We start from the raw sequence: 13,156 nt of genomic DNA on the forward strand, positions 1-13,156 counted from the left end.
TGAAGTCGGAAGTGTACATACACCTTAGCCAAATACATTTAAACTCAGTTTTTCACAATTCCTGACATTTAATCCTAGTAAAAATTCCCTGTCTTAGGTCAGTTAGGATCACCACTTTATTTCAAGAATGTGAAATGTCAGAATAATAGTAGAGAGAATGATTTATTTCAGCTTTTATTTCTTTCATCACATTCCCAGTGAGTCAGAAGTTTACATACACTCAATTGGTATTTGGTAGCATTGCCTTTAAATTGTTTAACTTGGGTCAAATGTTTTGGGTAGCCTTCCACAAGCTTCCTACAGTAAGTTGGGTGAATTTTGGCCCATTCCTCCTGACAGAGCTGGTGTAACTAAGTCAGGTTTGTAGGCCTCCTTACTCGCAACATGCTTTTTCAGTTCTGCACACAAATGTTCTATAGGATTGAGGTCAAGGCTTTGTGATGGCCACTCCAATACCTTGACTGTCATGTTCCTGACCTGTTTTCTGTTGTTTTGTATGTGTTTAGTTGGTCAGGACGTGAGCTGGGTGGGAATTCTATGTTGTGTGTCTAGTTTGTCTGTTTCTATGTCCAGCCTAATATGGTTCTCAATCAGAGGCAGATGGTAATCGTTGTCCCTGATTGAGAATCATATATAGGAGGCTTGTTTTGTGTTGGGATTTTGTGGGTGTTTGTTACCTGTCTCTGTGTTTGTGTTCTGCACCAGATAGGTCTGTATCGGTTTTGCACATTTGTTATTTTGTATGTTGTTTGTAGTGTTTCACTTGTTCTTTTATTAAACATGTTGAACACTAGCCGCGCTGCACTTTGGTCCTCTCCTTCACCTATGGAAGAAAGCCGTTACAGAAACACCCACCAAACCCAGACCAAGCAGCGTGGCAACGGGCAGCAGCAACAGCAGCAGCGGTACCAGGAGGAATGGTCATGGGAGGAAATCATGAACGGAAAAGGACCCTGGGCAAAGGTTGGAGAGAATCGCCGCTCTCGGGAGGAGAAGGAGGCAGCCACAGCCCAGGAGCGGTGGATTGAGGAGGCAGCACGTAAGAGAGGCTGGAAGCCCGAGAGGCTCACCCAAAAATTTCTTGGGGGGGGGCTAAAGGGGAGTGTGGCGAAGCCGGGTTGGATACCTGAGCCAACTCCCCGGGCTTACCGTGGAGTGAGAGGGCGTCGTACTGGTCAGACACCGTGTTATGCGGTAAAGCGCACGGTGTCCCCAGTACGCGTGCTTAGCCCAGTGCGGGCTATTCCACCTTGCCGCACTGGTAGGGCTAGGTTGGGCATCGAGCCGGGTGCCATGAAGCCGGCCCAACATATCTGGCCTCCAGTACGTCTCCTCGGGCCGGCGTACATGGCACCAGCCTTACAGGTGGTGTCCCCGGTTCGCCTGCATAGCCCAGTGCGGGCTATTCCACCTCGCCGCACTGGCAGGGCTACGGGGACCATTCAACCTGGTAAGGTTGGAGAGGCTCGGTGCTCAAGAGCGCGTGTCCTCCTTCACGGTCCGGTATATCCGGCGCCACCTTCCCGCCCCAGCCCAGTACCACCAGTGCCTACACCACGCACCAGGCTTCCAGTGCATCTCCAGAGCCCTGTTCCTCCTCCCCGCACTCGCCCTGAGGTGCGTGCCCTCAGCCCGGTACCTCCAGTTCCGGCACCACGCATCAGGCCTATAGTGCGTCTCAGCCGGCCAGAGTCTGCCGTCTGCCCAGCGGTGCCTGAACTGCCCGTCTGCCCAACGCCGCCTGCACTGCTCGTCTGCCCAGCGCCGTCTGAGCCATCCGTCTGCCCAGCGCCGTCTGAGCCATCCGTCTGCCCAGCGCCGTCTGAGCCATCCGTCTGCCCAGCGCCGTCTGAGCCATCCGTCTGCCCAGCGCCATCTGAGCCATCTGTCTGCCTAGCGCCATCTGAGCCATCTGTCTGCCCAGCGCCATCTGAGTCATCCGTCTGCCACGAGCCATTAGAGCCGCCCGTCTGTCCCGAGCCATTAGAGCCGTCCGTCAGTCAGGAGCCGCTAGAGCCGTCCGTCAGTCAGGAGCTGCCAGAGACGCCAGCCAGTCAGGAGCTGCCAGAGACGCCAGCCGGTCAGGAGCTGCCAGAGACGCCAGCCGGTCAGGAGCTGCCAGAGACGCCAGCCGGTCAGGAGCTGCCAGAGACGCCAGCCGGTCAGGAGCTGCCAGAGACGCCAGCCGGTCAGGAGCTGCCAGAGACGCCAGCCGGTCAGGAGCTGCCAGAGACGCCAGCCGGTCAGGAGCTGCCAGAGACGCCAGCCGGTCAGGAGCTGCCAGAGACGCCAGCCGGTCAGGAGCTGCCAGAGACGCCAGCCGGTCAGGAGCTGCCAGAGACGCCAGCCGGTCAGGAGCTGCCAGAGCCGCCAGCCAGTCAGGAGCTGCCAGAGCTGCCCTACAGTCATGAGCTGCCCTACAGTCATGAGCTGCCCTACAGTCATGAGCTGCCCTACAGTCATGAGCTGCCCTACAGTCATGAGCTGCCCTATAGTCATGAGCTGCCCTATAGTCATGAGCTGCCCTATAGTCATGAGCTGCCCTATAGTCATGAGCTGCCCTCCAGTCATGAGCTGCCCTCCAGTCATGAGCTGCCACCCAGTCATGAGCTGCCACCCAGTCATGAGCTGCCACCCAGTCATGAGCTGCCACCCAGTCATGAGCTGCCACCCAGTCATGAGCTGCCACCCAGTCCGGAGCTGCCACCCAGTCCGGAGCTGCCACTCAGTCCGGAGCTGCCACTCAGTCCGGAGCTGCCACTCAGTCCGGAGCTGCCATTAGTCCGGAGTTGCCCCTCTGTCCTGAGCTACCTCTCTGTCCTGAGCTACCTCTCTGTCCTGAGCTACCTCTCTGTCCTGAGCTACCTCTCTGTCCTGAGCTACCTCCTAAATCATGTGGGGGCCTTGGGGAGGATTCTTAGGCCAAGGTCGTGGGCGAGGGTCGCCACTCAAAGGACGCTAAGGAGGGGGACAAAGACAGTGGTGGAGTGGTGTCCTCGTCCTGCGCCGGAGCCGCCACCGCGGACAGATGCCCACCCAGACCCTCCCCTTGAGTTTTAGGGGTGCGCCCGGAGTTCGCACCTTGAGGGGGGGGTTCTGTCACGTTCCTGACCTGTTTTCTGTTTTGTATGTGTTTAGTTGGTCAGGACGTGAGCTGGGTGGGAATTCTATGTTGTGTGTCTAGTTTGTCTGTTTCTATGTCCAGCCTAATATGGTTCTCAATCAGAGGCAGATGGTAATCGTTGTCCCTGATTGAGAATCATATATAGGAGGCTTGTTTTGTGTTGGGATTTTGTGGGTGTTTGTTACCTGTCTCTGTGTTTGTGTTCTGCACCAGATAGGTCTGTATCGGTTTTGCACATTTGTTATTTTGTATGTTGTTTGTAGTGTTTCACTTGTTCTTTTATTAAACATGTTGAACACTAGCCGCGCTGCACTTTGGTCCTCTCCTTCACCTATGGAAGAAAGCCGTTACATTGACTTTGTTGTCCTTAAGCCATTTTGCCACAACTTTGGAAGTATGCTTGGGGTCATTGTCCATTTGGAAGACCCATTTGCGACCAAGCTTTAATTTCCTGACTGATGTCTTGAGATGTTGCTTCAATATATCCACATATTTTTCCTGCCTCATGAAACCATCCATTTTGTGAAGTGCACCAGTCCCTCCTGCAGCAAAGCACCCCCACAACATGATGCTGCCACCCCCGTGCTTCATGGTTGGGATAGTGTTCTTCGGCTTGCAATCCTCCCCCTTTTTCCTCCAAACATAATGATGGTCATTATGGCCAAACAGTTCTATTTTTGTTTCATTAGACCAGAGGACATTTCTCCAAAAAGTACGATCTTTGCCCCCATGTGCAGTTGCAAACCGTAGTCTGGCTTTTTTATGGCGATTTTGGAGGAGTGGCTTCTTCCTTGCTGAGTGGCCCTTCTGGTTATGTCAATATAGGACTCGTTTTACTGTGGATATAGATACTTTTGTACCTGTTTCCTCCAGCATCTTCACAAGGTCCTTTGCTGTTGTTCTGTGATTGATTTGCACTTTTCGCACCAAATACGTTCATCTCTAGGAGACAGAACGCGTCTCCTTCCTGAGCGGTATGACGGCTGCGTCGTCCCATGGTGTTTATACTGGCGTACTATTATTTGTATAGATGAACGTGGTACCTTCAGGCGTTTGGAAATTGCTCCCAAGGATGAACCAGACTTGTGGAGGTCTTCAATTTCTTTTTTTGAGGTCTTGGTTGATTTCTTTTGATTTTCCCATGATGTCAAGCAAAGAGGCACTGAGTTTGAAGGTAGGCCTTGAAATACATCCACAGGTACACCTCCAATTGACTCAAATTATGTAAATTAGCCTGTCAGAAGCTTTTAAATCCATGACATCATTTTCTGGAATTTTCCAAGCTGTTTAAAGGCACAGCCGACTTAGTGTATGACCCACTGGAATTGTGATACAGTGAATTATAAGTGAAATAATCTGTCTGTAAACAATTGTTGGAAAAATGACTTGTGTCATGCACAAAGTAGATGTCCTAACCGACTTGCTAAAACTATAGTTTGTTAACAAGAAATCTGTGGAGTGGTTGAAAAACTAGTTTTAATGACTCCAACCTAAGTGTATGTAAACTTCCGACTTCAACTGTACATAAACTCAGCAAAAAAAGAAACGTCTCTTTTTCAGGCCCATGTCTTTCAAAGATAATTTGTAAAAATCCAAATAACTTCACAAATCTTCATTGTAAATGGTTTAAACACAGTTTCCCATGCTGGTTCAATGAACTACACTGCTCAAAAAAATAAAGGGAACACTTAAACAACACAATGTAACTCCAAGTCAATCACACTTCTGTGAAATCAAACTGTCCACTTAGGAAGCAACACTGATTGACAATAAATTTCACATGCTGTTGTGCAAATGGAATAGACAAAAGGTGGAAATTATGGGCAATTAGCAAGACACCCCCAATAAAGGAGTGGTTCTGCAGGTGGTGACCACAGACCACTTCTCAGTTCCTATGCTTCCTGGCTGATGTTTTGGTCACTTTTGAATGCTGGCGGTGCTTTCACTCTAGTGGTAGCATGAGACGGAGTCTACTACCCACACAAGTGGCTCAGGTAGTTCAGCTCATCCAGGATGGCACATCAATGCGAGCTGTGGCAAGAAGGTTTGCTGTGTCTCAGCGTAGTGTCCAGAGCATGGAGGCGCTACCAGGAGACAGGCCAGTACATCAGGAGACGTGGAGGAGGCCGTAGGAGGGGAACAACCCAGCAGCAGGACCGCTACCTCCGCCTTTGTGCAAGGAGGAGCACTGCCAGAGCCCTGCAAAATGACCTCCAGCAGGCCACAAATGTGCATGTGTCAGCATATGGTCTCACAAGGTGTCTGAGGATCTCATCTCGGTACCTAATGGCAGTCAGGCTACCTCTGGCGAGCACATGGAGGGCTGTGCGGCTCCACAAAGAAATGCCACCCCACACCATGACTGACCCACCGCCAAACCGGTCATGCTGGAGGATGTTGCAGGCAGCAGAACGTTCTCCACGGCGTCTCCAGACTCTGTCACGTCTGTCACATGTGCTCATGTGCTCAGTGTGAACCTGCTTTCATCTTTGAAGAGCACAGGGCGCCAGTGGCGAATTTGCCAATCTTGGTGTTCTCTGGCAAATGCCAAACGTCCTGCACGGTGTTGGGCTGTAAGCACAACCCCCACCTGTGGACATCGGGCCCTCATACCACCCTCATGGAGTCTGTTTCTGACCGTTTGAACAGACACATGCACATTTGTGGCCTGCTGGAGGTCAACTCCTATTTTTTTGCTGACGTTCTAAAGACGTTCAAATTATTTTCAGCCTACGTTTTGGTTTTATTTGAACGTTACCACTCACCAGCATGGCATTGTTTATTCATCAGAAAACAACTGCAAAGTTATTCCTCCTCGTGATTGAGATGAGATAAACAGCTTTGTGTCCACTAGGCTGACTGAGCCTTGTGTCCACTTAGCTGACTGAGCCTTGTGTCCACTTAGCTGACTGAGCCTTGTGTCCACTTAGCTGACTGAGCCTTGTGTCCACTTAGCTGACTGAGCCTTGTGTCCACTTAGCTGACTGAGCCTTGTGTCCACTTAGCTGCCTGAGCCTTGTGTCCACTTAGCTGACTGAGCCTTGTGTCCACTTAGCTGACTGAGCCTTGTGTCCACTTAGCTGACTGAGCCTTGTGTCCACTTAGCTGACTGAGCCTTGTGTCCACTTAGCTGCCTGAGCCTTGTGTCCACTTAGCTGACTGAGCCTTGTGTCCACTTAGCTGACTGAGCCTTGTGTCCACTTAGCTGCCTGAGCCTTGCTTCCACTAGGCTGCCTGAGCCTTGTGTCCACTTAGCTGACTGAGCCTTGTGTCCACTTAGCTGACTGAGCCTTGCGTCCACTAGGCTGCCTGAGCCTTGTGTCCACTTAGCTGACTGAGGCTTGTGTCCACTAGGCTGCCTGAGCCTTGTGTCCACTAGGCTGCCTGAGCCTTGTGTCCACTAGGCTGACTGAGCCTTGTGTCCACTTAGCTGACTGAGCCTTGTGTCCACTAGGCTGACTGAGCCTTGTGTCCACTAGGCTGCCTGAGCCTTGTGTCCACTAGGCTGACTGAGCCTTGTGTCCACTAGGCTGCCTGAGCCTTGTGTCCACTTAGCTGCCTGAGCCTTGCGTCCACTAGGCTGACTGAGCCTTGTGTCCACTAGGCTGCCTGAGCCTTGTGTCCACTAGGCTGCCTGAGCCTTGTGTCCACTAGGCTGCCTGAGCCTTGAGTCCACTTAGCTGACTGAGCCTTGTGTCCACTTAGCTGACTGAGCCTTGTGTCCACTAGGCTGCCTGAGCCATGTGTCCACTAGGCTGCCTGAGCCATGGAGCAAATCAACAGATAACATTAGCTAGCTATATTAGGTTAGCATGATAGCTAGCTACACTGACAACTGTCAGTGCCCTATTTGTTGATGGCTATCAACTCCATGGGGAAATTCCTAAACCCAACAAGTGAATATCCATAAGAAGCCTTTGTCATTCTTTGGAGGTGGAACCTAAATGTGCATTTCCTCTCTAGGACAGGAAATGATGTTGAAATAGTGGCAGTACCTTCCTCTGGGGGGTCCTTTAAAGAACATTTGGACTCCTCTGGAGAATCCCGATTGCATTTCCTTGATTCATAGCGTCCTCTCTTCTTGCCTCCATCTCAAAACCCATTAGATGAGAAGAACAGAGGTCCCTCCTCTCTAAAATTGTCATCAAATGGGGTTGGAGAAGGAGGTGAGGAGAGAGGATACGAGGAATCAAGGAAATGTCATTGAGATTTGCCTCTTCTAATTCTAAAGTGCCATGATATCAGTTCCACTGTTAATGATGTCAGTTCCACTGTTAATGATGTCAGTTCCACTGTTAATGATGTCAGTTCCACTGGTAATGATGTCAGTTCCACTGGTAATGATGTCAGTTCCAATGTTAATGATATCAGTTCTGCTGTTAATGATGCCAGTTCCACCGTTAATGATGCCAGTTCCACCGTTAATGATGTCAGTTCCACTGTTAATGATGTCAGTTCCACTGTTAATGATGTCAGTTCCACTGTTAATGATGTCAGTTCCACTGTCAATGATGTCAGTTCCACTGGTAATGATGTCAGTTCCACCGTTAATGATGTCAGTTCCACTGTTAATGTCAGTTCCACTGTTAATGATGTCAGTTCCAATGTTATTGATGTCAGTTCCACCGTTAATGATGTCAGATCCACCGTTAATGATGTCAGTTATACTGTTAATGATGTCAGTTCCACTGTTAATGATGTCAGTTCCACTGGTAATGATGTCAGTTCCACTGTTAATGATGTCAGTTCCACCGTTAATGATGTCAGTTCCACCGTTAATGATGTCAGTTCCACTGTTAATGTCAGTTCCACTGTTAATGATGTCAGTTCCAATGTTATTGATGTCAGTTCCACCGTTAATGATGTCAGATCCACCGTTAATGATGTCAGTTCTACTGTTAATGATGTCAGTTCCACTGTTAATGATGTCAGTTCCACTGGTAATGATGTCAGTTCCACTGTTAATGATGTCAGTTCCACCGTTAATGATGTCAGTTCCACTGTTAATGATGTCAGTTCCACTGTTAATGTCAGTTCCAATGTTATTGATGTCAGTTCCACCGTTAATGATGTCAGATCCACCGTTAATGATGTCAGTTCTACTGTTAATGATGTCAGTTCTACTGTTAATGATGTCAGTTCCGCTGTTAATGATGTCAGATCCATTTGCTCCAACCAAATCATCTCTGGAAGATCACAGCAGACCATAATTGAGGCGTCATTATCGTAAATGTTGAGTAATCACAGGGGTTAGCATAATTATATCCTACACAGACTTCTAGATATATAGTATACTGTATATCTACAGATAACCATGTCATACCGATGCTTCGTAAAAACATGACTTCACCATTTTGTCTGGCGGTTATATGATTATGGTTCAAGATCTCTCATTTGTAGAAGTTTAGTTACAGTTATGAATGAGAGTGGTGTCTTTCAAGACAATACTAAACAAAGACATGCTCTTCTAAAACACTGAAATTGCAACTTGCTATTTGAATATCAATGAATTCCATTTGGTGTATTATTTATTATACTGTGAAATGTTTTATTGCGCAATAGAATACAATTTCAATGACAACTTTAGCTTATTCATTAGATGGACTATAACCTGTTGTTGGGCCTAACAGAAGGAATCTAATGCTCTGTTGGAAACACAAGACATCTGCTACCTGCTACCTATTACCTGCTACCTGCTATCTGCTACCTATTACCTGCCATCTGCAACCTATTACCTGCTACCTGCTACCTGCTATCTGCTACCTATTACCTGCTATCTGCTACCTATTACCTGCCATCTGCAACCTATTACCTGCTACCTGCTACGTATTACCCCCTACCTGCTACGTATTACTTTCTACCTGCTATCTGCTATCTGCTACCTATTACCTGCTACCTGTTACCTATTACCTGCTACCTGCTACCTATTACCTGCTACCTATTACCTGCTATCTGCTACCTATTACCTATTACCTGCTACCTATTACCTGCTATCTGCTACCTATTACCTGCTACCTATTACCTGCTATCTGCTACCTATTACCTGCTATCTGCTACCTATTACCTGCTATCTGCTACCTATTACCTGCTATCTGCTACCTATTACCTGCTATCTGCTACCTATTACCTATTACCTGCTACCTATTACCTGCTATCTGCTACCTATTATCTGGTACCTGCTACCTGCTACCTATTACCTGCTATCTGCTACCTATTACCTGCTACCTATTACCTGCTATCTGCTACCTATTACCTGCTATCTGCTACCTATTACCTGCTATCTGCTACCTATTACCTGCTACCTATTACCTGCTATCTGCTACCTATTACCTGCTATCTGCTACCTATTACCTGCTATCTGCTACCTATTACCTGCTATCTGCTACCTATTACCTGCTACCTATTACCTGCTATCTGCTACCTATTACCTGCTATCTGCTACCTATTATCTGCTACCTATTACCTGCTACCTATTACCTGCTATCTGCTACCTATTACCTGCTACCTATTACCTGCTATCTGCTACCTATTACCTGCTATCTGCTACCTATTACCTGCTACCTATTACCTGCTATCTGCTACCTATTACCTGCTACCTATTACCTGCTACCTATTACCTGCTATCTGCTACCTATTACCTGCTATCTGCTACCTATTACCTGCTACCTATTACCTGCTATCTGCTACCTATTACCTGCTATCTGCTACCTATTACCTGCTATCTGCTACCTATTACCTGCTATCTGCTACCTATTACCTGCTACCTATTACCTGCTATCTGCTACCTATTACCTGCTACCTATTACCTGCTATCTGCTACCTATTACCTGCCATCTGCTACCTATTACCTGCTATCTGCTACCTATTACCTGCTATCTGCTACCTATTACCTGCCATCTGCAACCTATTACCTGCTATCTGCTACCTATTACCTGCCATCTGCTACCTATTACCTGCTATCTCCTACCTATTACCTGCTACCTATTACCTGCTATCTGCTACCTATTACCTGCTATCTGCTACCTATTACCTGCTATCTGCTACCTATTACCTGCCATCTGCTACCTATTACCTGCCATCTGCAACCTATTACCTGCTATCTGCTACCTATTACCTGCCATCTGCTACCTATTACCTGCTATCTCCTACCTATTACCTGCTACCTATTACCTGCTATCTGCTACCTGTTACCTGCTATCTGCTACCTATTACCTGCTATCTGCTACCTATTACCTGCTATCTGCTACCTATTACCTGCCATCTGCTACCTATTACCTGCTATCTGCTACCTATTACCTGCTATCTGCTACCTATTACCTGCTACCTATTACCTGCTATCTGCTACCTATTACCTGCTATCTGCTACCTATTACCTGCTATCTGCTACCTATTACCTGCTATCTGCTACCTATTACCTGCTATCTGCTACCTATTACCTGCTATCTGCTACCTATTACCTGCTATCTGCTACCTGTTACCTGCTATCTGCTACCTATTACCTGCTATCTGCTACCTATTACCTGCTACCTATTACCTGCTACCTGCTACCTATTACCTGCCATCTGCTACCTATTACCTGCTATCTGCTACCTGTTACCTGCTATCTGCTACCTATTACCTGCTATCTGCTACCTATTACCTGCTATCTGCTACCTATTACCTGCTATCTGCTACCTATTACCTGCTATCTGCTACCTGCTACCTGCTATCTGCTACCTATTACCTGCTATCTGCTACCTATTACCTGCTATCTGCTACCTGTTACCTGCTATCTGCTACCTATTACCTGCTATCTGCTACCTATTACCTGCTATCTGCTACCTGTTACCTGCTACCTATTACCTGCTACCTATTACCTGCTACCTATTACCTGCTACCTGTTACCTGCTATCTGCTACCTATTACCTGCTATCTGCTACCTATTACCTGCTATCTGCTACCTATTACCTGCTATCTGCTACCTGTTACCTGCTATCTTCTACCTGTTACCTGCTATCTGCTACCTATTACCTGCTATCTGCTACCTATTACCTGCTATCTGCTACCTATTACCTGCTATCTGCTACCTATTACCTATTACCTGCTACCTGTTACCTGTTACCTGCTATCTGCTACCTGTTACCTGCTACCTATTACCTGCTATCTGCTACCTATTACCTGCTATCTGCTACCTATTACCTATTACCTGCTACCTGTTACCTGCTATCTGCTACCTGTTACCTGCTACCTGTTACCTGCTATCTGCTATCTGCTATCTGCTACCTATTACCTGCTATCTGCTACCTATTACCTGCTACCTGTTACCTGCTACCTGTTACCTGCTATCTGCTACCTGTTACCTGCTATCTGCTACCTATTACCTGCTATCTGCTACCTATTACCTGTTACCTGCTACCTGTTACCTGCTATCTGCTACCTGTTACCTATTACCTGCTATCTGCTACCTATTACCTGCTATCTGCTACCTATTACCTGCTATCTGCTACCTGTTACCTGCTATCTGCTACCTATTACCTGCTATCTGCTACCTGTTACCTGCTATCTGCTACCTGTTACCTGCTATCTGCTACCTATTACCTGCTATCTGCTACCTGTTACCTGCTATCTGCTACCTATTACCTGCTATCTGCTACCTATTACCTGCTATCTGCTACCTATTACCTGCTATCTGCTACCTGTTACCTGCTATCTGCTACCTATTACCTGCTATCTGCTACCTGTTACCTGCTATCTGCTACCTATTACCTGCTATCTGCTACCTGTTACCTGCTACCTATTACCTGCTATCTGCTACCTATTACCTGCTACCTATTATCTGCTATCTGCTACCTATTACCTGCTACCTATTACCTGCTACCTATTACCTGCTACCTGCTACCTATTACCTGCTACCTATTACCTGCTACCTGCTACCTGTTACCTGCTACCTATTACCTGCTATCTGCTACCTGTTACCTGCTATCTGCTACCTATTACCTGCTATCTGCTACCTGTTACCTGCTATCTGCTACCTATTACCTGCTATCTGCTACCTATTACCTGCTACCTGTTACCTGCTATCTGTTACCTGCTACCTATTACCTATTACCTGCTACCTATTACCTGCTACCTGTTACCTGCTATCTGCTACCTATTACCTGCTACCTATTACCTATTACCTGCTACCTATTACCTGCTACCTGTTACCTGCTATCTGCTACCTATTACCTGCTACCTATTACCTGCTACCTATTACCTGCTACCTATTACCTGCTATCTGCTACCTATTACCTGCTACCTATTACCTGCTATCTGCTACCTATTACCTGCTATCTGCTACCTATTACCTGCTATCTGCTACCTATTACCTGCTACCTATTATCTGCTATCTGCTACCTGTTACCTGCTATCTGCTACCTATTACCTGCTACCTGTTACCTGCTATCTGCTACCTATTACCTGCTATCTGCTACCTATTACCTGCTATCTGCTACCTATTACCTGCTACCTGTTACCTGCTATCTGCTACCTATTACCTGCTACCTATTACCTGCTACCTATTACCTGCTATCTGCTACCTATTACCTGCTATCTGCTACCTATTACCTGCTATCTGCTACCTGTTACCTGCTATCTGCTACCTATTACCTGCTATCTGCTACCTATTACCTGCTACCTATTACCTGCTACCTGCTACCTATTACCTGCCATCTGCTACCTATTACCTGCTATCTGCTACCTGTTACCTGCTATCTGCTACCTATTACCTGCTATCTGCTACCTATTACCTGCTATCTGCTACCTATTACCTGCTATCTGCTACCTATTACCTGCTATCTGCTACCTGCTACCTGCTATCTGCTACCTATTACCTGCTATCTGCTACCTATTACCTGCTATCTGCTACCTGTTACCTGCTATCTGCTACCTATTACCTGCTATCTGCTACCTGTTACCTGCTACCTATTACCTGCTACCTATTACCTGCTACCTATTACCTGCTACCTGTTACCTGCTATCTGCTACCTATTACCTGCTATCTGCTACCTATTA

Source organism: Salvelinus namaycush, chromosome 1, assembly GCF_016432855.1.
Source record: "Salvelinus namaycush isolate Seneca chromosome 1, SaNama_1.0, whole genome shotgun sequence".
Lineage (NCBI taxonomy): Eukaryota > Metazoa > Chordata > Actinopteri > Salmoniformes > Salmonidae > Salvelinus > Salvelinus namaycush.